Source organism: Pseudorca crassidens, chromosome 11, assembly GCF_039906515.1.
Source record: "Pseudorca crassidens isolate mPseCra1 chromosome 11, mPseCra1.hap1, whole genome shotgun sequence".
Taxonomy (NCBI): domain Eukaryota; kingdom Metazoa; phylum Chordata; class Mammalia; order Artiodactyla; family Delphinidae; genus Pseudorca; species Pseudorca crassidens.
Genome location: NC_090306.1, coordinates 25,700,060 through 25,727,179, shown reverse-complemented (window position 1 = coordinate 25,727,179; position 27,120 = coordinate 25,700,060). Strand labels below are relative to the sequence as shown.

The 27,120-nt window shown below is 38.9% G+C and overlaps 1 protein-coding gene across 3 annotated transcripts in view; it reads left to right on the top strand.

Annotated features, from left to right (window-relative positions):
- DENND5B (DENN domain containing 5B) overlaps nt 1-27,120 on the top strand; it is a 212,082-nt gene that overhangs the window by 58,847 nt on the left and 126,115 nt on the right. The window lies entirely within an intron of this gene.

The window sequence follows — 27,120 nt, the reverse complement described above, 5'->3', positions numbered from 1 at the left end:
GAATTGACTGGGACTTTCCTGGTGGTCCAGTGGTTAAGACTCCATGCTCCCAATGCAGGGGGCCTGGATTCAATCCCTGGTCAAGGAACTAGATCCCACATGCCACAACTAAGATTCCGCATGCCGCAACTAAAGATCCTGCACACCGCAACAAAGATCCCTTGTGCTGCAACTAAAGACCCGGCATGGCCAAATAAATACATTAATTAAAAAAAAAAAATTGACTGCAAGCTCAATATAACTCAATAATATGACCAGTTCAGTATGATTCCTAGGTTGCACTAGTTGTATGTGATGTTATGTTCGGAATAGTTCCACTGTACTTATGTTGTCTTGAACTAGGGTGATAGATTTTAAGATACATATTGACTAACTTGAGCACATCCCCTAAAAAGTTAATTCAGTGAGACTGAGACTATGTCTGTTATTGACTGCTATATCTCCAGTACATACAATATAGAGTATTAATGCCCGGCAGACCAAAGGTGCTCAGGTTTTTAATTTTTTTAATTACTGAATCCAGGGAATAGAGAATAGGATGGTGATGTTTCTTTTTTATTTCTTGAGGAATGATAAAATGAATAGGGTGTGCTTCCTTAGAAGAGGAGATTAGTGAATATATCAACCAAATTTGAAAATTTGAGGCCTAGTCATACAGAAGAGAATGTGGACCTCAGTAGCTCTAGAGAACTGAACTGGGACTAGAGAGTATAAATTATAGGAAAGCAGATTGTATGTTGAACTGTTTTCTAATTATTAAGCCTTTAAAAAAATAGAATGTATTATTTCATGAGGTCACTGGAAAAGAAGTTTAATGACTTATTTGAGGGGTGTAAAAAAATAAATTTTTGTATGAAATGTGCAGTTGGTTTATCTGTACAAACTTAAATTCATCCTAATTTAAGCCCTGTAATCTCTTGTTTCAGTCTTCCATAACGTTAATATTCTTTATCAGTTATTGTCTTATAAGCTATTATAGGTCTCATGGTCTTAAGGAGAAATAAATGACTTTTTATCTCCCCGTTTAATTTTTAAGTTTGGTGGAGAGCAGATACTGTATCTTATTACAATAAAAAAATTTTTAATGGTATGCTTGTAATCCAGAAATCTTGATGGATCCAGAAATCTTGATAGATTTTGAATAGCCCCAATTGTCTGCTTCATTATTAGCGTTATGGATGGTGTGCCAATTAATCTAGCATCAGATTGCTGATAGTACCATAACGTTTGTTGAATCTGATGGGTGCAATAGTCATTACACCCCTCCATATGGTATATAATGAATCTTCATATTATAATGAATAAGTTCTATGAGATATTACTATGAAATAGTACTGCAGAAGTCTGGATTTTTTTTTTTTAATCTTTGCTGCTTTCATAGCACTTTGCAGAGTATCTTATTCATATAAGCTATTCAATAAATATTTATTAAAAGGCTGGAAGATCTCTTGAGTCCTTAAAAAAACCAGTCACCCATTTGAGGAATTATTTCTTGTTTTACAGAAAGTTTACAAGCCAAAAGTACTTTGGTCCAAATGTCAAGGTTATTAAATTATATTGTTAATTTATTCTTATGTCAACAGGGCTTAATTAATGATGCTCCATTTATTTATTCCAAACTTAGATAGATAGCTATAAAAATAATTTTCCTCTTTGTCTAACTTCCAAAAAACTTACTTGCTGTGTACTTCCTCTGCTTTCTTTAGATGGACTTATTCCTGTTTTGCTATATTAACAGTTGTGGGGTATTCCTTTTTGAACTGTACCCCACGTCTAGAGTATCACTTTTCTTACAGATTCACATGTATGTGGCCAAAGGAACAACTCCATGTTTTCTAAAAGGCCTAGAGAACATGTAGCAGGTACCTCTCATTTGCCTTTGTGTTGGTCATTTTTTACAAATTACTGGAAGTTGGTGGTTCCCGCTGACAGAACCATAGGTTAGTTCTTAAACATCATCTGGAATCTTTTGTTGGGCTTCTTTTGCTTAACAAAGTGTCACTGAGATTCATCCATGTTGTTGTGTACATCAGCAGTTTATTGCTTTTTACTACTGAGTTGTGTTCCATTGAATGAATATACTACAATTTGTATATCCTTCTGCTTGTTGGTGGACATTTGAGTTGTTTCCAGTTTTTTTTGCTATTATGAGTAAAGCTGACAGTCTTGTGCAAATAATTTTGTGGATATATGCTTCTTAGGAGTAGAATTGTAGGTGTATGGGTTAGGTATAAAACTCACCAACAGTTTTTTAAAGTGGCTTTGCCATTTTATAGTCCCACCAACAATGTATGAGTTCCAAGTGGTCAAGATCCTCACCAATACTTGGTATTGGTATGGTAAGTCTTTTAAATTTTGATCATTCTAGTAGGTTTGAGGTGGTGTCTCATTGTGGTTTTAATTTGTATTTTACCTGACAACTAATGATGTTGAGTATCTTTTCATTGGCTTATTGACTTTTTGTATATATTAAATTTATTCTCTTGTTCAGATCTTTTGTCCATTTTTTAAAAATGGGTTGTCTTTTTAAAAAAAATTATTGATTATAGGAATTCTTTAAATATTCTGGTGATGAATCCTTTGTCAGATATAAGGACTTTTGGTTTTGAAAATTAGTAAAATATTCAGTCTAGAGGTTTCAAGATTCTTTGGGCATCTAAGTAATAGGTCAATTTATTATCGGCAGAAATTCAATTCCAATTTTAAATCTAGGGTTGTAGAAGAAAATTGGTTAGGGGGTATGTGGATTTTTCGGTTATCTATTGCTGTGTAACAGTGTATGCTGTATTCCATAGTGGCTTAAATCAGCAGTTATTTACTGTTTCTCACAATCCTCTGGGTCAGCTAGGCAGGTCTTCTGTTTCACCCAGTGCCTACTTGGGTCGCTAATTTGGCTAGATGTCCAGGATGGCTTCTCTCACTTGACTTAGGTGGCTGAAATGTCTAGTGGCCAGGTGGGCCTCTTCTGCTTCTCCATGCCATCTCATTATTATTTAGTAGTTTAGCCCATGTCTCTTTATGTGGTGGTTTGATTCTAAGAGAGAAAAAACAGGAGCTGTCAAGACTCTTAAGTGCTAGGTCTGGAACTGGCACAGCGACACTTCTGTCACATTCTGCTGGTTAAAGCAAGTCACAGAACCAGCCCAGATTCAAGGGGAGGAAAATAGAACCCTTCTTTTGATAGAAGAGGCAGCATGCGCACATACAGGGCAGGGAAGAATTTTTGGTGGCCATTTTTTGTGATATTTTATTACAGTGGAGTAGATGTTTAGAATTTCCTAATAAAAGGTGATTTCATTAAAAATATAATTTGTAAGTTATTCCTATATTTCTAAGTATCTTTCCAATTCTTTTTTTTAATTTCATGCATTTGTTTATCCCTTACTGCATATATTCTGCTACCAACGTTTCTAAGATACGATTCAAAATTGGAGATGATAAAAAAAGGCTCAGTGGTGTATAACAAGGAGGCTTACTGAGCTATTAAAGATGTTAATTAGGATTCATGTTCTTTAATATGCTAGAAAGAACGTTCTGATGCCACTTTGCTGATGAACAAAATGAGCTTAATCACATCCTGGGCACTAAGTATTCTGACATTATAATCTCTTCTCTCTGAGCCCATCACAGCAGTCTTAGGATTCAAGATCTAATCCTGGGCAACATTATAGGGCCAAATGTGTCATATACACACAGTGAAGGAAAGTAGGATGGCCTTGGTAATCCTGCAGTATTTTTCTTATCATATACTTGATTTTCATTTTCAAAAATTGAGGTAAAATTCCCATAACATAAAGTTAACCATTGACCATTTAAAAGTGTACAATTTAGTGGCATTTAGTACATTCACAGTGTTGTACGTCTCCTCATATACTTTTTAAAGGAAGGGTTTATGTCAGGGAAATGAAGAACAATAAAATTATGGCAAAAAAGACTAATAAGATGTCCAAACATTAACTCAAAAAGGACACTTCTGGGCTTCCCTGGTGGCGCAGTGGTTGGGGGTCCGCCTGCTGATGCAGGGGACACGGGTTCGTGCCCCGGTCCGGGAGGATCCCACATGCTGCGGAGCGGCTGGGCCCGTGTGTCCATGGCTGCTGAGCCTGCGTTCCGCAACGGGAGAGGCCACAGCAGTGAGAGGGCCCGCATACCGCAAAAAAAAAAAAAAAAAAAAAAAAAAAAAAAAAAAAAAAAAAAGAACACTCCTTTGGTGGAATGGTTTAAGAGATATGCTGGGACCACTGCCTTCCCACTGAAGTGCCAGCATCTGGTCAGCAGCAGCATGGCCTAAGCAATCTCCTTCTTGCCTCCTGCCAGCCTCGTAAGTCCTCTAAAACTGCAAGGTTAGTTCAATTTTATCTTACCTTCTCTCTTCTGAGGATGGTAAGCAGTCTCAGGGAATCTACCACCTTGGTCCCCTCTATCCCAAGGCTTGGGAGTTTCACAGACCCATTCTAGATCTGAGAACAGCGCTTTTCCGGGGAGCAGGGATTGTGGGCATTCATTAGCCTCTTCCCGTCCTTTTCTATGCCTCAGAATGACTGACCCACAGGTTGTCCTGAGGGCCAAGGCTATCTGCAGTAAACTTGAAGTTGCAGGTTACTTGCAGGCCCTGCTCCCTCTTCTCCTAAAAATGGAAAGATATTTAGATACTTTTGTCATTGTTTTACTGGGGTCAGGTAAGGACTGAACAGATGTAGTAAGTCATTAGAGATTTAAAGATGTTTTTAAAATTTTGCTGTACTCTTCCTCACACACCTACAATAGTCTCAAGACTTAGCTACCACCTCCCTTGACCTAAAAAGGGGTGGAGGGATGGGGGAAGGAGGAGACATCTGTGAGGAAAAAGAAATACAAAGAAATACTCTGCCCAGAAGAATCGATCATTCCAATATCCATCTTAATGATTAGAATGGGATAGAATAGAAGCAAGAAGATTAAAGAGAAAATAACCTCCTTAGATAGTGGAAGCCCAGTGATTTTTTTTTAACAAAATGTTGGAAAAGTAGTGCTGATGATTATGGGATACATCAAGAATAATGTTAGCAACCCTACTAATTAAAGTTTAATACCAGTCATAACTTATTTGATATTTCCCTCATCTGTGAAATGGAGATCTGCCTTACTCCTAGAGGAAGGTGCATTTAGGACTGCAGAGTACAGCAAATTTCAATTCCCAATAAGGCCATGGTATCCTAGGAAGTTTCCAGAGGTAATTTGACTCTGATTTTAGCCTTACATGAATCCAAACCCTTGTAAAATTTGACTCCACTGCACAATGTGATAGATGCTGAAAAAGGGGGTTTAGAGGAGTGCACCTAATGTTCCCTGGCAGGAAATGGGGAACGTTTCCCTGAGATTGTGTCACTGAACTAGGAGCAGATGTTTGCTAAATTAGCAGGGATTGAGGGGAGAATGTATTAAACTGAGTGAAAATATTTGTAAAGGCAGAAGGAATTTGGATTTTTATTCAGCATTAAAGGGCCACTGAAGGATTTTATGCAGAGGATTGTAATGATCAGACTAGCATAATAGCATATTAAGAAGATCATTTTGGCAGCAATATGGAGGCCAGATTGACAAGGAGGCCAGTTAGGAGTCCACTGGTATATTCTGGGCCAGAGATGATGAGTACCTAAACTAAGGCACTCCTTTATGATGAATTGAAAGAGAAACTAACTTCAGTAATCTAAGGCTGTGCTGCTGAGTGTGGGAGCCACTTAGCCACACATGGCTATTGAGCACTTGAAACTTGACTGTTGCAAAATGAGATGTGCTGTAGGTGTAAAATACTCACCAGATTTCAAAAAGCCTTGGTATCTCAGTAAGACGTTTTTGTATATTGATTACAAGTTAAAGCAATATTTTGAATACATTGGGTTAAGTAAAATATATCATTACAATTAATTTTTCCTATTTTAAGAACGTAGCTACTAGAAAATTTTTAATTATATGTATGGCTCACATTATATTTTTATTTTTTTCATTGCTGACTAAATTTATTTCAGTTCAGTTACTTGCCTAACTTATGCTAGCTGTTTGATTAGAAAGTGTTTCATTATGGACTTCCCTGGTGGCGCAGTGGTTGAGAGTCCGCCTGCCGATGCAGGGGACACGGGTTCGTGCCCCGGTCCAGGAAGATCCCACATGCCGCGGAGCGGCTGGGCCCGTGAGCCATGGCTGCTGAGCCTGCGCGTCCGGAGCCTGTGCTCCGCAACGGGAGAGGCCACAGCAGTGAGAGGCCCTCGTATCACAAAAAAAAAAAAAAAAAGAAAGTGTTTCATTTTAACTCATAATAGGTGTGGAAACTACAGAAATGCAAAATGGTTTTCATATATTTGGGAAACAAGGTTGAAAAGCTCTGTAAGACCGTATTTTTATTAATTAATTAATTTTATTAATAAGAGTGTCAACACAGAGTATCTGCAGGAAACTGGCTTTTGCAGTGAGGTCACAGTGCATTTTTAAATCCATTGTTAGGTAATGTTTATTCACTCTTCTGCAAATAAATTATTTCTGCAAGATATGTTCCAAAACTGGTGCATGGGTAAGACTGGACTAGAGAAAAAGTTTATTTGAAAAACACTTTTTGAAACTTTTTAAGTGTTGTCTAAACACTCTGGAGTTTTTTTTTTTTTGCCATGTTCCAATTGACAAAGGCCAAGAAATTCCCTCATAGGTAACAAACATTCATAGCTAACAGGGATGGCTGTTGTATCAAAAACTCTGTCTACTAATGGGTACAGAGTTTTTTTGAAGTGATGAAATGTTCTAAAATTAGATAATGGTGATGGTTGTACAACTCTATGAATATACCCCAAACCACTCAGTTGTATACTTTAAAAGGGTGAATATTAGGGTTATGAACATATCTCAGTAAAGCTGTAATAAAAAAAAACCCTCAATCTTTACATGCACATCTGATTTCCTAGTTATTTAATGAGAATTATGTGAGCAGACACGCAAAAAGCAACCATATATACAAAAATTCCTGTGATCACACAAAAATGGTCTGTTCTTTTTTGGCTTCTGTACCAGCCTCACAGATCTGGTGGTAGATGGGAAGCTTAGTGGCCTTCTTTGGTGGGTATTTGTGAAGTTATTAAGCAGTGTTTATCTAGCTTAAGGGATTGAAAGATTGACTGAGTACACTAGATTCTCATTTATATTCTGGTACAAAATGAATGTGATACACTGAAAGGTGTAGACTGAATCCAGCAGGTTAGTAGAAAAAATAATACTCCAATATTTGATCATTTGATGTTGAGGAATTTTTTTTTTTTTTTGCGGTACGCAGGCCTCTCACTGTTGTGGCCTCTCCCGTTGCGGAGCACAGGCTCTGGACACGCAGGCTTAGCGGCCATGGCTCACGGGCCCAGCTGCTCCGCAGCATGTGGGATCTTCCCGGACCGGGGCACGAACCCGTGTCCCCTGCATCGGCAGGAGGACTCTCAACCACTGCGCCACCAGGGAAGCCCGATGTTGAGGAATTTATTCTTAAAGTTTTTAGGCCAAGTTAGAGTTGGTTTATATCTACCTTGGATCTTGTTAGGCATGTCTCCTGTTTCTTGTATCTCAGTTCATCCTGTAGAAAACCATGCCATCTAACTCACTAGATACCCAGAGAACAGCCATGCAGTGTTTTCAGCTACAGAGACTAGCAGAGGATGCATTTACTGTTTCTTTCCTGTATGCTGCCATCTGAAGTAAGATTTTCTGGCTCATCACCAAGCACCTATCATCCCAGAAAGGAAGAAATAGAGTGGATTTGGTGCATCTCTTTTCTCTCCATAACCTCTTTCCAAGTCATTTCCACAGAAGTGCCAAGGCACAGGAGAGAAGCTGAGCCCCGGTTTTTCTGTTAAAAGCAGAACTCGTCACAGATTTTTACACAGCTGCTGCATTTGTCCTAATCCCTTTCCTGCTCAGCCTTGTTACTGCGGCCTTGCTCTAGGGCTGCTTTCAGCAACCTTTCTGACACAGGTTTAATGCTGATTAGTCCCAAAACAATTCTAGGGCAGAGCTCCCTGCCAGGATGAAGAATGAACAAAATTGGTTTGCACACAGGCCAGCTGCAGTTGCTGCAAGTAGAGTCTGTCAAATGCGGACCATTTTCTTGTTTACCAAGATGAGGTTAAATTAGCACAGCATGAAGCAAAATGGATAAAAAAAAGAAAAAAATTGCAAACCATCCATGCTAGTTGAGTAGGATGCGGTGAGTATGGAATTCAGGTGATTTTAAATTAGGTTGAAAAGGTAAGGTAGTATACAGCACTAAAAGCTGATTAAAAGTCACTTGAAAGATTTGCTTGCTCCAGGTGGGACAGGGGCATAGGTGGACTGTATAATCTTTTAAAGATTATTCAGGTCTAGTATGGTATGAATTACTCATTTTTGCAGTTATTTTCTAAAATATTTGAATCAGATTTTATGTGTTTATAGAGGGGTCTCTGGTTGACAGACTTGCAGACTAGATGAGAAAGCAAGGTGAACTATGTAAGGAAAGAACCCCGAAGCCAAGAGGTCTCTGACTTCCCAGGCTTCGGTGCACCAGGCTCTCTTCTTCTTCCTTTTGTGCAGAGCCTGCCCACAGATCCTCTCTTGGGAACCCGGGCTTCTCACACTAGCATTCAGGGCCGAGTTGAGGGGAAGAGGGGGAGTAATTAGCTGAGGAGCAGAAGTATCGGATGGGAAAGGGGGGAGAAACGGCAAATACGGAGAGTATGAGACGAAAGACACAGTGTCTCATCTGACTCCCGGCCTCTATGCTTCACCCCCCTAGTCCTTCATCCGCTGTGGGTTTGAGAGCTCCTGATCTTCTCTGCGCTCTGACCTTTCCTGGCCTGGGTCGTGAGGTGTTTTACCCCTGCTAGTTTAGGGCTGGGGAGATAGGGAGACTTAACCACCTTATAACACTGTTCCTAAGGGAAATGAATTCTCTTATAGACCAACCCCTGAATATAACCGTTAATGAAATAGACTATTAAACTGCAGCTTGTGTGGTTAGAGAGAGATCCTTCCTTTTACCAACTGTGTACTTCTCACTCAGCACTGTACTGTACATTTCATGGCCCTTCACCTCCACTGAGATAATTTACCTTATGTCTCAAGACCAAGGAAGCAACAGGAGTACTAAATTAAGACACAGAGCAGCGTAGTCAGGGCGTTACCTACTCACAGGCCATTGTAAGTTCAGGCTGGAGGGAACTCACAGAAAAAATAAAGATCTGCCTATATTGGAAATAAAGTGGGTTGGGTTTAGGGAAAACAGGAATCACTGTGGGCTACAGTAGGGTAGTTTATAATTTAAGCTGCATCCTGAAAGAGGATGGGCCAAGTGAGGACAGGCTGGTGTTCTAAGCTCCAGGCCTAAAGGGGCCAGGGAGGGGCACAAAGGGGACTTTTATTCCATCTCTAACGTTTTATTTCTGTTTTAAAAAATTGTGAAGCAGATACCGCAACGTGTTAACATTTGTTGAATTCAGGTGGAATATACCCACACAGGTGTTCATTATTTCTGTTCTACTTTTCTCTATGTTTGAAATATTTTTTAATTACAAAAAGGAAAAGAGGAACTTCCCTGGTGGTCCAGTGGCTAGGACTCTGCGATCCCAATGCAGGGGGCCTGGTTCGACCCCTGGTTGGGTAATTAGATCCCACATGCCACAACTGAGACCCGGCTCAGCCAAATAAATAAATAAATACTTAAAAAAAAAAAAAAAAGAAAAGAAATAGCCTTAAAGCTGGGCAGTACAAGAGACAAATGATAGAACTTAAATAACATACAAGTCAGTAGCCAGCTCTTGAGTAGGCAGGTGGGTAATGGTAGTCATTTTATCAAGGGTCTTGAAGGAACATACAAATAATGTATTTTTCTGCAACCAAAGAACTGAAAAGTGATTAAAATCACCCATCATGAAAGAGCAAATTAATGAAGAAGTGGAAAAAATAAATAACAGGCCAAAGCTTCTCCATGGTTTGGACTTAACCTCCTTTAGGTTGAGTAGGATGCAGTGAGATATGCTAACACAGAAAATATGTTGTACATCATTGGAGGAAATGAATATAAATAAATGATATATTTTAGTCACTGTCATCGAAAGGAGCAAGTTCAGGAACAAAGGAAGTAAGTATAACCTGTACACCTAGTTTTCACACCTATATATATCCGTGAAAAATAATCGTAAGCATAAGAATTATTTTTCTGAGAGAGTGGCTTTAATACGTATATTTAGGGAATTCCCCGGTGGTCCATTGGTTAGGACTCCGCACTTCCATGCAGGGGGCATGGGTTCGATCCCTGGCTGGGGAAGTAAGATCCCACAAGCCACACGGTGTGACCAAAAAAAAAAGACCATATATTTAAATTCTGTAAAAATATACTGTATAGCCTCTCTTTTGTGATATAATTGTCTCTCTTCGCCAGCTTGAATTATTGCCTTCCCAGGAATTTCTTCTATAAGCACTGAGGGAAGAACCATTACTAATAATTTTTCTGTATTCCTAATAAGTTTGGTTAAGCTCATAGAAAGAACTGGATATATTTGTTGGTTGGTGAAATAGAATTGTGAACAGTCTATTAACTACCAATAATACTGTGTTCCTAGTGAAAAAATAAGTTTAATCTTACTGAAAAAAGTATGTCCATGTAACATAGTTTTTCTAAATGACAAACTACTGATTATTTATATGTAATTGAATGAAGTTTGAGTTTGTTGGATTTTTGTTCATTCATTCATGCAAAATGGAAAGGCCTTTAAAACTTATCCTAAAAGTACCCCTCACCCATGAGGATGGCTGCTATCAAAAAACCAGAAAACAGCAAATGTTGGTGAGCATGTAGAGAAATTGGACCCTTGTGCACTGTTGGTTAGAATGTAGAATGGTACACTTGCTATGGAAAACAGTATGGTAGTTCCTCAAAAAATTAAAAATAGAATCATCATATAATCCAGTAATTCCAGCTCTGTGGGTATATACCCAGAAGAATTGAAAGCCAGAGTCTCAAAGAGATATATGTATCAGGTTCGTAACAGCATGATTCACAATGGCTATAACAAGGAAGCAAGCCAGGTGTCCACCAGTGGATAAATGGGTAAGTAAAATTTGGCTTATACTATACAGTGGAATATAACTCAGCTCTCAAATGGAAGGAAATTCTTCAGTATGCTGCATCATGAATACACTTTGAGAACATTATACTAAGTGAAATAAGCCAGGCATGAGAAGACACTCTATGATTCTATTCATATGAGGTGCTTAGAGTAATCAAAATCATAGAGATAGTAGAATGGTGGTTGCCAGGGCCTGAGGAGGCGGAGGGAATGAGGAGTTATTGTTTAATGGGCATAGAGTTTCAATTTACTAGATTAGAAGAATTATAGAGATGAGTGGTGGTGATGGTTGCATATTATAAATGTATTTAATACCACGGAATTGTATACTTAAGAATGGTTAAGATGGTAAATTTTATGTTATGTGTATCTTACTACAATAAAAAAGTTGAAGGAAAGAATTCATCCTAAAAGAATTTGACTTCTTATATTCTCTCACAGAAGTACAATTTAACAAACATTTATGACAATTAAATTTATCCACTATACAAGTATATCTACAAAATTATAAGTATCTGGAATGGTCATGCAGGAGCACAAAATCCATAATGCAGCTTCCCTAGTTATTTCTCAGCTATTTCTACATAATATTGTGAAAGAAACAAATACTTTTACAATGATAGTAACGATAATTTTAATTTATAATTTCGGTATAATTATAATTGCAAGTCTTAAATTCTTACTAAATGACCTTCATACTACTACAAAACTATTATTCTAAAATTTGTACAAACAAGATAAAAATCTTTACATAATGTCAGTAACAACTCATGTTCTTTCCACTAGCCTGTGTTCATAATTATTCATTTACTTAGTGAATGGTCCTTGAATTCATGTTATACTAGGCACTGTGTAGGCTCTGGGGATTCAGTGGAGAACAGCTCTTACCCTCATAGAGCTGCAGTCTTTTCCAGAAGAAATGACTATAAGCTTAGATCTGAAGGGCGGCCAAGAATTTACAGGTGGGATGGGGAGTGGGGGCAATACTGGAAGAAGTATTTGTGGCAGACATACAGCATGTGTGAAAGTCGGCTAATTTGAGGGAGCGAGGTACATATGGTGAGCAGCTAGTAATTTCCTCACGGCTGGAGTATAGAATACAAAGGATATGGAAAATCTTGCAGAAAGGGTTAAGATATAAGCAGTCAGATTATGAAAAATTTTGAAGCAGTGTTAGGCAATTTGAGATTTAAAGTTAGGATAATGAAGCACTATTGAAGGGTTCTGAAGGGGAGTAACCTCGGATCTATATTTAGAAAGATTTCTTGGGCTGCATTATGGGGTGGGGGAGATGGGTGGTAAGCCTGGCAGCAGGACGTGATGATGTTTGTAATAATTCGGGTGAGAGGCGACATTGGATTGGACTAGAGAAGTGGCAGTGGGGATGGAGAGAGTTGGATAGATTTAAGAAAAATAGAAGGTTAAATCAGTAGGATGAAGCAATGGATTAGATGTGGGGAATAAGAGGGAAAGAGGAGTCAAGGATAATTCCAGCTATACACCTTCAGCCACTGGGTGAATGGTTGTACTACTTGAGCTGGAGAAATTACCAGTCAGGGCTTTGGAAGTGATTCCCTGTTTGATCTCTAAGAACTCTTCCTATTGTGAGTGTAAGAATTTCTGATTCTTGACACTTCTAAGAAAGCTCATTATCTAATCTACAGATTAGATCATTTTTACTGCTACTTATGTAAAAGTCATTCCTGAGATGTCCATATCCCTAGTTACTCTCAGAGTTCAAAATAATATGTGAGGTTCATTGTTACAGCTCATTGGTTTATTTATTAAAGTAGAGAGAGTATTGTTTTCTGTAGGCAGTGTATAATTTTGTCTAGTTACATATGTAACGAAGTTATACATAACCCTTTATAGTCAATGTAGCCATGTGTCAAATAACTCAAAAAGTAACTGTAATGATAACAGAGCCACTGTTGACAAGCATGACAACATAAATATATCTAAATAAATTAATAAATGTTAAAAGTAAACACTTGACAATTCTCCTTCATTGCCAGTGGGAATGCAAAATGGTATAGCTACTTTAGAAGTCATTTTGACAGTTTCTTACAAAACTAAACATACCTTACCATATGATTCATTAGTCACACTCCTTGTTATTTATCCAAAGGAGTTGAAGGCTTATATCCGCACAAAAACCCTTACACATGGAAGTTTCTAGCAGTTTTATTCCTTTTTTTTTCTTTTTTAATGTCCTTATTGGAGTATAGTTGCTTTACAATGGTGAGTTAGTTTGGTGTATAGCAAAGTGAATCAGCTATATGTATACATATATCTCCATATCCCCTCCCTCTTGCACCTTCCTCCCACCCTCCCTATCCTACCCCTCTATGTGGACACAAAGCCCTGAGCTGATCTCTCTGTGCTATGCGGCTGCTTCCTACTAGCTATCTATTTTACATTTGGTAGTGTACATATGTCATTGCCACTCTCTCACTTCGTCCCAACTTCCCCTTCCCCTTCCCCATGTCCTCAACTCCATTCTCTACGTCTGTGTCTTTATTCCTGTCCTGTCCCTAGGTTCTTCGGAACCTTTTTTTTTCTTCAGATTCCATATATGTGTGTTAGCATACAATATTTGTTTTTCTCTTTCTGACTGACTTCACTCTGTATGACAGACTCTAGGTCCATCCACCTCACTACAAATAACTCAATTTTGTTTCTTTCTATGGCTGAGTAATATTCCATTGTATATATGTGCCACATCTTCTTTATCCATTCATCTGTCGATGAACACTTAGGTTGCTTCCATGTCCTGGCTATTGTAAATAGTGCTGCAGTGAACATTGTGGTACATGACTTGTTTTGAATTATGTTTTTCTCAGGGTATATACCCAGTAGTGGGATTGCTGGGTGGGATGGCAGTTCTATTTTTAGTTTTTTAAGGAACCTCCACACTGTTCTCCATAGTGGCTGTATCAATTTACACTCCCACCAACAGTACAAGAGGGTTCCCTTTTCTCCAGCATTTATTGTTTGTAGATTTTTTGATGATGGCCATTCTGACTGGTGTGAGGTGTTGCCTCACTGTAGTTTGATTTGCATTTCTCTAACGATTAGTGATGTTGAGCATCCTTTCATGTGTTTGTTGGCAGTCTTTTTATCTTCTTTGGAGAAATGTCTCCTTAGGTCTTCTGCCCATTTTTGGATTGGGTTGTTTGTTTTTTTGATAGTGAGCTTCATGAGCTGCCTGTGTATTTTGGAGATTAATCCTTTGTCAGTTGCTTCATTTGCAAATATTTTCTCCCATTCTAAGGGTTGTCTTTTTGTCTTGTTTATAGTTTCCTTTGCTGTGCAAAAGCTTTTAAGTTTCGTTAGGTCCCATTTGTTTATTTTTGGTTTTATTTCCATTTCTCTAGGAGGTGGGTCAAAAAGGATCTTGCTGTGATTTATGTCATAGAGTGTTCTGCCTATGTTTTCCTCTAAGAGTTTTATAGTGTCTGGCCTTACATTTAGGTCTGTAATCCATTTTGAGTTTATTTTTGTGTATGGTGTTAGGGAGTGTTCTAATTTCATTCTTTTACTAACAGTTTTATTCTTTTTTAAAGAAAGATTAACTTTATCTTCTTTTTTAATTAATTAATTAATTAATTTTTGTCTTTGTTGGGTCTTTGTTGCCCCACGTGGGCTTTGTCTAGTTGTGGTGAGCGGGGTCTACTCTTCGTTGGGGTGTGTGGGCTTCTCATTGTGGTGGCTTCTCTTGTTGCAGAGCAAAGGCACGTGGGCTTTAGTAGTTACGGCACAAGGGCTCAGTGGTTGTGGCTCATGGGCTCTAGAGCGCAGGCTCAATAGTTGGCCACACGGGCTTAGTTGCTCTGCAGCATGTGGGATCCTCCCAGACCAGGGCTCAAACCCATGTCCCCTGAATTGGCAGGTGGATTCTCAACCACTGAGCCACCAGGGAAGTCCAGCAGTTTTATTCCTTTTTTTGTTTGTTTGTTTTGTTTTGTTTTTGTGGTATGCGGGCCTCTCACTGTTGTGGCCTCTCCCATTGCGGAGCACAGGCTCCGGACGTGCAGGCTCAGCAGCCATGGCTCACGGGCCCAGCCGCTCCGCGGCATGTGGGATCCCCCCGGACCGGGGCATGAACCCGTGTCCCCTGCATCGGCAGGCGGACTCCCAACCACTGCGCCACCAGGGAAGCCCTACATTTTTTATGATATAACTTTACTCATCATTGCCGTTTTTCTTTCTGGAAAACACAGAATCAGTAGTTTACCCAAGGTCACATATAGCTTAGTCATTCTATATTTATGCTCCAGAAACAGAAAACTAAGATTTATTCCCCACATTATGAGAATATTGAACCCTCTTTATTACAGAAAACACTTTGTGTGCGAGAGGAATGTTTATTTCTATTTACTTCCATTCTGTTTTCCTCAGCGTTTTTCAAGAGAGGAGAGAGTCAATCCCTGGCCTTGACTTGGGTGAGTCTTGGGTCTGTCCAATGTGATAGCTACTAGAAATGTGTCTTATGCAACTAAGGAACTGCATTTTTAATTTTATTTGTTTTTAATTAATTAAAATTTAAATAGCCACATGTTAGTGGCTACTTTATTGAACAGTGCAGCTCTAGATTACCAGTTAGAAGACAGGACCAGGTTAAACCATAGAATGGGAATGCAGTCGACAAAATTCAAACTGTGGGAAACTCTATCAACAAAGAAACCCCAAGGGGGGAAAAAAAGATGTGGAGTAGAAACCCTAAGATTAAAAGAGACTTAAAGGGGGCTTTCCTGGTGGCGCAGTGGTTGGGAATCCGCCTGCCGATGCAGGGGACACGGGTTCATGCCCTGGTCCGGGAGGATCCCACATGCCACGGAGCGGCTGGGCCTGTGAGCCATGGCCGCTGAGCCTGCACGTCCAGAGCCTGTGCTCTGCAGCGGGAGAAGCCACAGTGGTGAGAGGCCTGCATACCGCAAAAAAAAAAAAAAAAGAGAGAGAGAGACTTAAAGGGCATATCAACAAATCACAATATATGGACTTTATTTGGGTCCTGATACAAACTGTTAAAAATAATTATTACATTTATGAAATAATTGGAAATTTGAATAATGGCTAGATGTTTGATATTAGGGAATTACTGTTTATTTTTTAGGCATAATACACTGTGGTTGTCTTACAAAAGGAGGAGAGTGAGTCATTATCTTTCAGAGAGATGTTGAAATATTTACTTTCTGCCCTTACATTTACTAAGTTTTTCATGAATGACCTATTTTCTTTTAGCATTAATGATTTTAAAAAATTTTTCATATGGAGAATTTTGAACATATGTAGGTAGATAGAGTAGTACAATGAACCCCCATATACCCATTATACAGATTCAAGAATTATCAACTCATGGTCAGCATTGTTTCCTCTTCATGCCCCTGTATTATGTTTTAAGCAAATCCCAAACATCATGTGATTTTATTTGAAATATTTCAGCAGCTATCTCTGAAAAATAAGGCTGTAAGCAGTTAGGGTAGGTGGTTCCCGGAGAAAGAGAACCAGCCATTGCTTTCTTGATATAAGAGAAGCCAATTTTGGCCTAAACCATTTTGTGATCTAAGTCTGGCCCAATGCTTGTCCTTGAACAGGTCTCAGAAATGATCTTTTTTAAAAAAAGAAAACTTTATTTATTTAGGCTTCACCAGGTCTTAGTTGTGGCGTGTGTGATCTTTGTTGCAGCACGTGAACTTCTTAGTTGCGGCATGCAAACTCTTAGTTGTGGCATGCATGCAGGATTTAGTTCCCCTACCAGGGATCGAACCTGGGCCCCCTGCATTGGGAGCACGGAGTCTTACCCACTGGACCACCAGGGAAGTCCCAGAAATGATCTTAAGGGAACAAAAAAAATGCAGAAACAAACTGTTATCAGGCAAAAGAAGTAACTTTGCTGTTGTTGCAAAGATCAGTTGTAAAGACTCCCAGTTCTGTGTCAGTGGTATAGGTTAACCTGAAGTGCTCAACCACGAGATCAGTTGGAACCCAAAGGATGATGATGTTGAACTTTTCTGACCCTCCTGACTTCAGTCAGCTAAAGCTTGGACTCTGTAGACCTGTAAACTGCCCAATCCCCTTCGCAAATATGCATGTATCTTTAGCTTAAAACTTCCCCAATTTTGCTGTTCAGGAGACAGTACTTTGGGAAAGATCCCTGGTGTTCTCTTTACTTGCTGTAAGAAATCCTTCCTTTCCTCAATCTTTGGCCTGATTATGTCTTTTGGCTTGATACCCACCAAGAGGCAAACCCAATTTTCAGGTAACAAAGCCTCTTTGTTTTTACATTACTCTAGTACAATTATCAAACCTAAAATTTTTAAATAATATCATTTAAAAAATATTATCTAGTTAATATTCAAATTCCCACTTGTTTCAAAAATTTATAGTTTACATCTAAATGACCAAACATGACAATTCTGTGAATAAACGAAGTTACATGATCCATTTTACATTCACAAAGTGGCAATGTAAAACAAATGCATAAAGTTACTAACTGTGAAAATAATTACGCAGAGCTTTGTGACAGTTATGAATTAAGCCAAAAATAAAGTAAGGTGACATTGCAATTGTCAAATTGATAAATCTCTTTGTAAAGATATTTGAAATGTAATGGGAAAACTTTTTAAGAAATAAATAAGATATTAGAGTAGAAACTACTCGAAGGCCTCTGTAAAGCTTTTTTTTTTTTTTTTTTTTTTTTTTTTTTTGGCTGCATTGGGTCTTTGTTGCTGCACGTGCAGGCTTTCTCTAGTTGTGGAGAGCTGGGGGCTACTCTTAGTTGCAGTGCACGGGATTCTCATTGTGGTGGCTTCTCTTGTTGCGGAGCATGGGCTCTAGGCACATGGCCTTCAGTAGTTGTGGCACGCAGGCTTGGTTAAGTCCTATAAAACTCTTTGGTTTGGACAACTTGAATCATAGAGTTTATGAGAAATTTAATAATGAAGGTACAGTATAGGCAAGAAAATGGGATAAAATGAATAAACTGTAAAAGTAATTTACCTTACGTGTTGCTGAAAGGGCATAGTGAAAAGAGACTCCTAGAGAATAGGAAATATATATTTTTCTTTAAAATGCCCTCCTATATTATACTACGTAAATTGTTTAGTATTTGAAAGATTTAAGACCATCCAAAATAAAATATTCTGAGAAATACGAGAATTCCACAGAAATATGGATATACTTAGTTCTTGAGTATACTCAGATCTTGTCTTGAATATACTCAGTTCTTGTCTGCGTCTGGGATGGATGAGTTTCCTAAAATCTTTTCAGATGAGGGAAGGGTAGGATAAAGTTATTTGCATTAAGAGTTTGACCTATTTTGCAGCTACATTTGTACAAAACTATTTGTACATTTGTATAAAATCAGCAGTTAATAAGTTTATAAAAACATTCTTGGCATCTTTTCTCCAAAGATTTCAACAAAGATGCTAAAAACTGTATCTCCCATTGCCCCTCCAGGCTGAGAATTGACGACTATGTAAAGGTAGGCTGGTAGAGTGGAGGGGAAAGGTGCAATCCTAATATGAAAATATTAGGCAACTGCTGAAAATATTACAAAGAACAAATACTTCATAAGATATTGTTATAAAGAAGTTTAAAAATGTATTTATAAACTAGTATTGTAACCCTTCTCCTATTTAAGTAGTAGTTAAAAACAGGTTAGTAGTGAAAAACTTCTGAAGGGCCTAGAAGCAGTGATACCCCAGTAGGAATGAGCACACCTAGTGCCCAGATCTTGTTTGTAATACCATTCTCCAGTTAAAGGATTGAGGGATCCTTGAAGAAATGGCTAACTCTGGAAATGGAGCAGGACGTATTCAAGATGAGCCTGGAGCATCTTATAGTGCCAGAAATTAAGGAAGTGCCAAAACCAAAACCAAAACACAACACATAGATGAGAGTATGTCAGTGGGCCCCAAGAGACAAATGAAAGAGTTCCCAGTGGCCGTGTGAACAACAAAATAAAAGTACATTGGATTATGACCCAAAATATAAAATATCCATGAGTTCATACAGATGTAAATAAATGATCAAATAAATTAAGGAGGGGAGAGACACATCTCCCTTGCACTAGAATTCCAAATAATTTATGTAGCTACTCTTCCCTTAAGGACATGGAGCACAATGCTCCACTCTAAGTGTGGACTGGTTATAGTGATTTCCTTCTAAAGATTATAGTTGGAAAATGGAGAAAATAGAGGAATTTTACAATGAGAAACATTGTCTCAGTCCGGTGATCAAGGTGATCATCAACAGTGATAAGTCCTATTGATGTATATTCCTGATATCATGTGATGAAAACGGCACTTTACCTCCATGATCTTTTTCCCAAAATCCTTAACCTCAGTCTAATTATTAGGAAAACATCAGACAAATCCCATTTGAGGGACTTTCTACAAAATACCTGACAAGTACTCTTCAAAACTGTCAGTGTCATCTAAAACAAGGAAAGTCTGAGAAATCGTCCCAGCCAAGAAGAGCTTAGAGACATGACTAAATGTAATGTGTGTATGGGATTCTGGAACAAAAAAAGGACCTTAGATAAAAACTGTGGAAATGAATAAAGTATAGACTTTAATTAATAATAATGTATCAATATTGCTTCATTAATGGTAATGTAATGTTTACAGATGAGGGGAAACTAGTTGGAGGGTATATTGGAACTCTATACTATCTTCCCAATTTTTCTGTAAATCTAAAACCATTCCAAAAACTAAAGTTTACTTTGAAAAAAAAAGTTAGCCATGTAGTCCTGGATTCAAAGCAAAGAATAATAAACTTCTGGTTATGTGATACCACCATGGACATATGATACAGTAATAATATCCTTATGTTCTTATGTTTGAAATAAGGTAGGTGTCAACTTTTAATGTACAAGTCAGCACAAATTGGAAAAGAAATAAAATGTTCTAAAGAAAATGGGCTAATTTTATTCCTTTACTTAAATTACATTTCAGTTTATATAGTCAAAGTTTTGAAATGACTCATTTTCACAGCTACCAATTCTTTAAATAAGTCTTACAAATTCTAGAGTATATGATTCAGACGTGAGAACAATTTTCATTCATTTATCCATTTATGCAACAAACATTAAAGAACATATGTACCAGGCATAGTATTAAGTAGGTGTTGAGGAAGTAAGGATGAATAATGTGTTGAAGAGATTAAAGTCGAAAGGAGGAGATAGAATTGGACAGTGGATAGCAATATGCAGAGTAGTTACAGGAATGGAGTTCCAAAAACTAAACGGTTCTATTTCCTTTAAAAAAAAAAAAAAAAAGGCATTATAGTTATGTGCCAACCAAGAAAAGAAGAGAAATGCTGTGTTCTGAACCTTAATATCAGTGAGTTTTTATTTTAACACATCAACTAATAGGTATTTAGTACAATGTTTGTACAGTAGTGATTCATTTAAAAATTAAGCTCATGGAATTTAAAAGATGTTGGACCATAAAAATGATCTGTTCTAATTTGTAGTTTTATACTGTGTTATGGAAGAAACTCTTTACTTTTTTTGTGCTTAAAGACCTGTAGGAGCCCAGCAGGGGCCAAATGCAAGGACCAGAGTGAGGCCTTAGGTGCTAAGGGCAGCCCAGCTGACAGGCAGTAAGGGAATGGGGACCTTAGCCCTATAACCGAGTGGAACTGAACTCTGCCAACAACTGGGATGAGCTTGGAAATGATTCTTCCCCAGAGCTCAGAAAGGAATGCAGCCCTGACAACAGGACGACTCCAGTATTGTGAGACCCAGAGCAAAGGAACCCTTTGGGCCACACTATGCCCAGACTTCTGATCCACAGAAACTGATAATAAGTGTAGGTATTGTTTTAAGTTGTCAAGTTTGTCATAATTTATTAAGGAGGCAATAGAAAACTAATATGAGGGAAGACATTCCGGACACAAGATGATGGTCCTTAAAGGGAACTGCAAGTCATTGAGCTCAAGTGCAGGTGTATTGGGAGTGGGGAGTTCGGAAGCCAGAGCTGCACATGTAGACTAGGTCTAGATCACGGTGGTCCTCAAGTGCCATCTGAGGAATCTGGACTGTGGGTGACAGGGATCTGAACTTATGAGATTGGTGTCTTAGTTCACTTTGATTTTCCTGAGAGATAAGGTTTATTCACTTCTTTAAGTCTCTGCTCAGACATCATCATCTTAATGAGACCACCTGACCTCCCTATTTAATATTGCAACTGGTGCTGTGTACTGCTCTCCTCTTATTTTTCTTTAACTTTCCATTGCACTTTTTTGTCTTTCAACATACCGTATAATTTATATTTATTATTTTTGTTTATCTCCTCCTAAAATACAAACTCCATGAGGACAAGGATTTTTTTTGCCTTTTTGTTCACTGTTTGTTCCAGTTACTTATTGTTGCATAACAAACCAAACCACCTGAAAACTATCTGCTTAAAATGACAGTCATTAGTTTTGCTCACAGATCTGCAATTTGGGCAGCCCACCATGAGGCCCACTTGTCTGTGCTCCATGCTGCATCAGCTGAGTGGCCTGACTCGGGCCAGAGGACACAGTTGCAGTTGGCTCACTTCAGGGCTGGTGGGCTGTTGCTCACTGTTGGCTGGGCCCTCAGTTTCTCTCCTTCTCACAGCATGTGGCTGTGTTTTAAGGGCATGTGTCCCAAGAGAACGAGGTGGAAATGCATGGCATTTTTTTATGACTTAGCCTTAGAAGCCATAGCCTCATTTCTCTGGTACTCTTACGTTTGAGGCAGTCATAAGGCCCTTCTAGCTTTAAAGGCAGGGGACATGGACTCCACCGTCTAATGGAGTTTCAGAAGAGCATGTAGAACAGGAGATATTGTTGTGGACATCTTTGGAAAATACAGTCTGCTGTGCTGTTACATCCCCAAAGCTAGAATAGTGCCTTGGCTCATAGAGCTCCATAAATATTTGTTGAGTGAGTGAGTAAGTGAGAGAGAGAGAGAGAGAGAACAAGAGGAGAGAGATGATTAGAAGGGGAGTACAATGTACAATGTATGGCAGGGAGACTGTAAGTTAGGAAGCTGTCTAAGTATTCTGAGGCTGGCCTGAGATTCAGAATTAACAAAGTGGCAGTGAAAATAGAAAGGAAAGGATGATTGGGAGGGATATTAAAGAGGCATAAATTATAAATTTAATGGCTATTTGAATATGGAAGGAAAGGAGCCGGGTCCAGGTGAGGGAAGGGGGAGAAATCTAGACTCTAAATCTAGAATGGCTCCCAGTGAGTCAGATGTCCCAGCTACATACCAGGTAGTACTCTGAGTGCTAGAATACAAGTAGTGGATGTGATACCTTCTTTTTTTTTTTTAACTATTTTTAAAATTTTATTTTATTTATTTTATATTTGGCTGCATTGGGTCTTCGTTGCTGTGCGCGGGCTTTCTCTAGTTGCGGCGAGCGGGGACTATTCCTTGCAGTGCGCAGGCTTCTTATTGTGGTGGCTTCTCTTGTTGCGGAGCACGGGCTCTAGATGCACGGGCTTCAGTAGTTGTCGCACGTGGGCTCAGCAGTTGTGGCTTGTGGGCTCTAGAGTGCAGGCTCAGGGCTTCCCTGGTGGCACAGTGATTGAGAGTACGCCTGCCGATGCAGGGGAAACAGGTTCGTGCCCCGGTCCGGGAGGATCCCACATGCCGCGGAGCGGCTGGGCCCGTGAGCCATGGCTGCTGAGCCTGCACATCCGGAGCCTGTGCTCCACAACGCGAGAGGCCACAGCAGTGAGAGGCCCGCGTACTGCAAAAAAAAAAAAAAAAAAAAAGAGTGCAGACTCAGTCGTTGAGGTGCACGGGCTTAGCTGCTCCGCGGCATGTGGGATCTTCCCAGATCAGGGCTTGAACCCATGTTCCCTGTATCGGCAGGCAGATTCTTAACCACTGCGCCACCAGGGAAGCCCGTGATACCTTTTTGATAGAGTTATTTTTAGTGTTAAATTAACTCTCTTCAGAGATGAATAGTAAATAGTAATATTTGATAACTACATGGGTTATGGCACTATTAACAGAGGAAAATCTTTGAGGGAGAAGAGGAGTTAGCTTTGAAAGTGTTGAAGTTGAGGCTGCTGGTACTGCTGAGATGAGTGGAGATTCTTGATGAGAAGTGGGAATTGTGAATTGAAACTCAGGGCTAAAGATCACCTTGAGGGTTTTCTTCTGTGTTTTTCTGGTGGAGAGGGGAAGGAGGAGTTTGTTTTTCCCATAGAGAAGAGGAAAATTCTACTCCCCCTCCCATTTTTATCCTTCTTGGTGGGTTTTGTTTCATGTTAATTTTGAAACCTTAAAAAAGTGGTTTTTCCCCCACCAAAGGTGACCTTCTTCTTTCTTAATATGCTAGACAGTAGCTTTAGAAATCACAGTCTCTTGTAGAAATGGGAAGATCTTGGTCATCTTACAGGTCATGTTCCCCCCATGCCCCCCTCCTTCCCCATGTATGTGGACCGTGATGTCCTGGATCTGTGCTCAACCTTAATACCATTTTAAAACCTAGAGTCTCGTTAGTTCATTTTAAAGCCTGAGTGTTCTATCTCACATTCAGCATATTAGAGGAGGACCTGGAAGGCCTTTGGTGAAAGTGCACACTGATGCACAGAGACTCAGAGGCTGTCACATCAATGGACCATTCTAGCTACCAGCAACTTCAGGTAATTCTTGGAATAATACTGCTTCTTTTTGATTCTTATAGGAAGATTCTCTTTCCCAGTGAATCCTGTTACTAATATTTATTTTGCGTGATTTTGCTCATGTTAGAATAATTTCATACACCATGGGGCAGTAGCATTAGTAAAACAAATGTTTTACTAATGAAACAAAAGAAATAATTTCTTTTCTTCAGAGAACATGGTTGAATTCTTATGCAGGAATTTTTTTTTTTTTTTGAAGAGGGTAGGGGGAATAAAGTGGTATTCCTGTGTAAGTTAATTGATATTCCTGTGCAAACTAAACTGGGTTACACGTGTGTCTGAACACCTTATAATTTTTTTTTTTTTTTTGGTGAGAGTATTGGCAGCAAAAAGTAACGGATGTAAGTGGAGGGAAAGGTCTACGTTAGCTCTGTGCAAATAGCTGCTTCTTTGATTCAAGCAGCAGAAAAGCTTCCATTTGAACATCTCAGAACTCTAGCTCTGTAGTATTACTTGTCAGCTATAATATTTTAATGGTAGGTGACTTTCTTTTGTTCCTAAAGGCAAAGGGTGGCTCTCTTGGAGGCTCTTTAGCAGAGAATAAGTTCTTTAGCAATAGGAGAAGATTTGTTTTATTTTGTATGATAAAATGCAACATGAAGAATAACATTAACATGCTTTCCCAGAAATACATTGGGTAAATGATTCTCACAGAAGATAGATATCTAATAATACTGCATACTAATAATGTGTTATTATAGTAATAAAATAATCTGTATATTATGTATGAGGAAATTTTTGCTCAAAGAAATTGTGATTTGCCCTAGGCTACTAGACTCCAGGATATTCAACTAGAACTGGAACCTTGTTTTCTTTTTTTTTTTTAATTTTATTTTTTTATTGATTTTTGGCTGTTGGGTCTTTGTTGCTGCGCGTGGGCTTTCTCTAGTTGCGGCGAGTGGGAGCTACTCTTCGTTGAGGTGCATGGGCTTCTCATTGCGGTGGCTTCTCTTGTTGCGGAGCATGGGCTCTAGGCGCGCTGGCTTCAGTAGTTGCAGCACGTGGGCTCAGTAGTTGTGGCTCACAGGCTCTGGAGCACAGGCTCAGTATTTGTGGCACACGGGCTTAGTTGCTCCATGGCATGTGGGATCTTCCTGGACCAGGGATCGAACCTGTGTCCCCTGCATTGGCAGGCGGATTCTTAACCACTGGGGCACCAGGGAAGTCCCTAGAACCTTGTTTTCTTGGCTATAATTATTATTTATAACAATTAAATAATAAATAAACCCTTTTATATTATTTATAATAATTATAATAATAAACCCTTTCCTCTTAGAGAGTTTCATGATGTCAGTTATACTACTTCAATGGCTTTTTAAAGCTTTTTTCTTGTTTCATATTTTATTACAAAAGGGATAGTATGACAAGCATGGATTAGGAGCAAAACGGTTTGTTTTTTCATCATTAGCAGAGGACTATAGATCCTGGCTTCATTGTTAAGGTTATTTTTGCAAGTAAATAATGTACTGTTGTGTTCTATGCTTGGTGGTAGGATGCACAGTGCCTAGTAAGAATTTATCTGGTCTTTGTCCTGAGTTCCTGGCACAGAACTTCTAGAACCCTGGGGATATCCTGGTAATAGGAATATTATCCTAATGAGGCAACTAATGATGGGACTCCTAGATAGCTTCAGGTAGAGGTTGGTTACAGAAGGACATTGAACCAACTTAGGAGAGGGGAGGAGATTAGAGATTGAGTTTCGATAACATGGTTAATGATTTTATCAGTTGTGCGTATGTAATGGAGCCCCAAATTTTATTTTTATTTTTTTAATACTAATTAATTTTTTATTGAAGTATAGTTGATATACAATGTTGTGTTAATTTCTGCTGTACAACAAAGTGATTCAGTTATACATATATATACATTTTTTTTAATATTCTTTAGCATTATGGTTTATCATAGGATACTGAATACAGTTCCCTGTGCTATACAGTAGGACCTTGTGGTTTATCCATTCCATATATAATAGCTTACATCTGCTAACCCCAACCTCCCACTCCATCCCTCCCCTAATCCCCTAGGCTCAGGTTTTTTTCTTTTTTCTTTTTTTTTTTTTAATACAGCAGGCTCTTACTTGTCATCAGTTTTATACACATCAGTGTATACATGTCAATCCCAATCGAGCAATTCATCACACCCCCACCCCCACCCCACCGTGGCTTTCCCTCCTTGGTGTCCATACGTTTGTTCTCTACATCTGTGTCTCAGTTTCTGCCCTGAAAACTGGTTCATCTGTACGATTTTTCTAGGTTCCACATATATGTGTTAATATACGGTATTTGTTTTTCTCTTTCTGACTTACTTCACTCTGTATGACAGTCTCTAGATCCATCCACATCTCAGCATATGACCCAATTTCGTTCCTTATTATGGCTGAGTAATATTCCATTGTATATATATACCATATCTTCTTTATCCATTCATCTGTTGATGGGCATTTAGGTTGCTTCCATGACCTGGCTGTTGTAAATAGTGCCACAATGAACATTGGGGTGCATGTGTCTTTTTGAATTGTGGTTTTCTCTGGTATATGCCCAGTAGTGGGATTGCTGGGTCATATGGTAATTCTATTTTTCGTTTCTTTTTTTTTTAGACTTTATTCTTTTTTTTTTAAAATTAATTTATTTATTTTTGCAGTGTTGGGTCTTCGTTTCTGTGCAAGGGCTTTCTCTAGTTGTGGCAAGCGGGGGCTACTCTTCATCGCAGTGTGCAGGCCTCTCACTATCGTGGCTTCTCTTATTGGGGAGCACAGGCTCCAGATGTGCAGGCTCAGTACTTGTGGCTCACGGGCCTAGTTGCTCCGTGGCATGTGGGATCCCCCCAGACTAGGGCTCGAACCCATGTCCCCTGCATTAGCAGGCAGATTCTCAACCACTGCGCCACCAGGGAAGCCCCTGTTTTTCGTTTTTTAAGGAACCTCCATACTGTTCTCCATAGTGGCTGTATCAGTTTACATTCCCACCAACAGTGCAAGAGGGTTCCCTTTTCTCCACACCCTCTCCAGCATTTGTTGTTTGTAGATTTTCTGAGGAAGCCCATTCTAACTGGTGTGACGTGATACCTCATTGTAGTTTTGATTTGCATTTCTCTAATAATTAGTGATGTTGAGCAGCTTTTCATGTGCTTCTTGGCCATCTGTATGTCTTCTTTGGAGAAATGTCTATTTAGGTCTTCTGCTCATTTTTGGATTGGGTTGTTTGTTTTTTTAATATGGAGCTGTATGAGCTGTTTATATATTTTGGAGATTAATCCTTTGTTGATTCGTTTGCAAATATTTTCTCCCATTTTGAGAGTTGTCTTTTCATCTTGTTTATGGTTTCCTTTG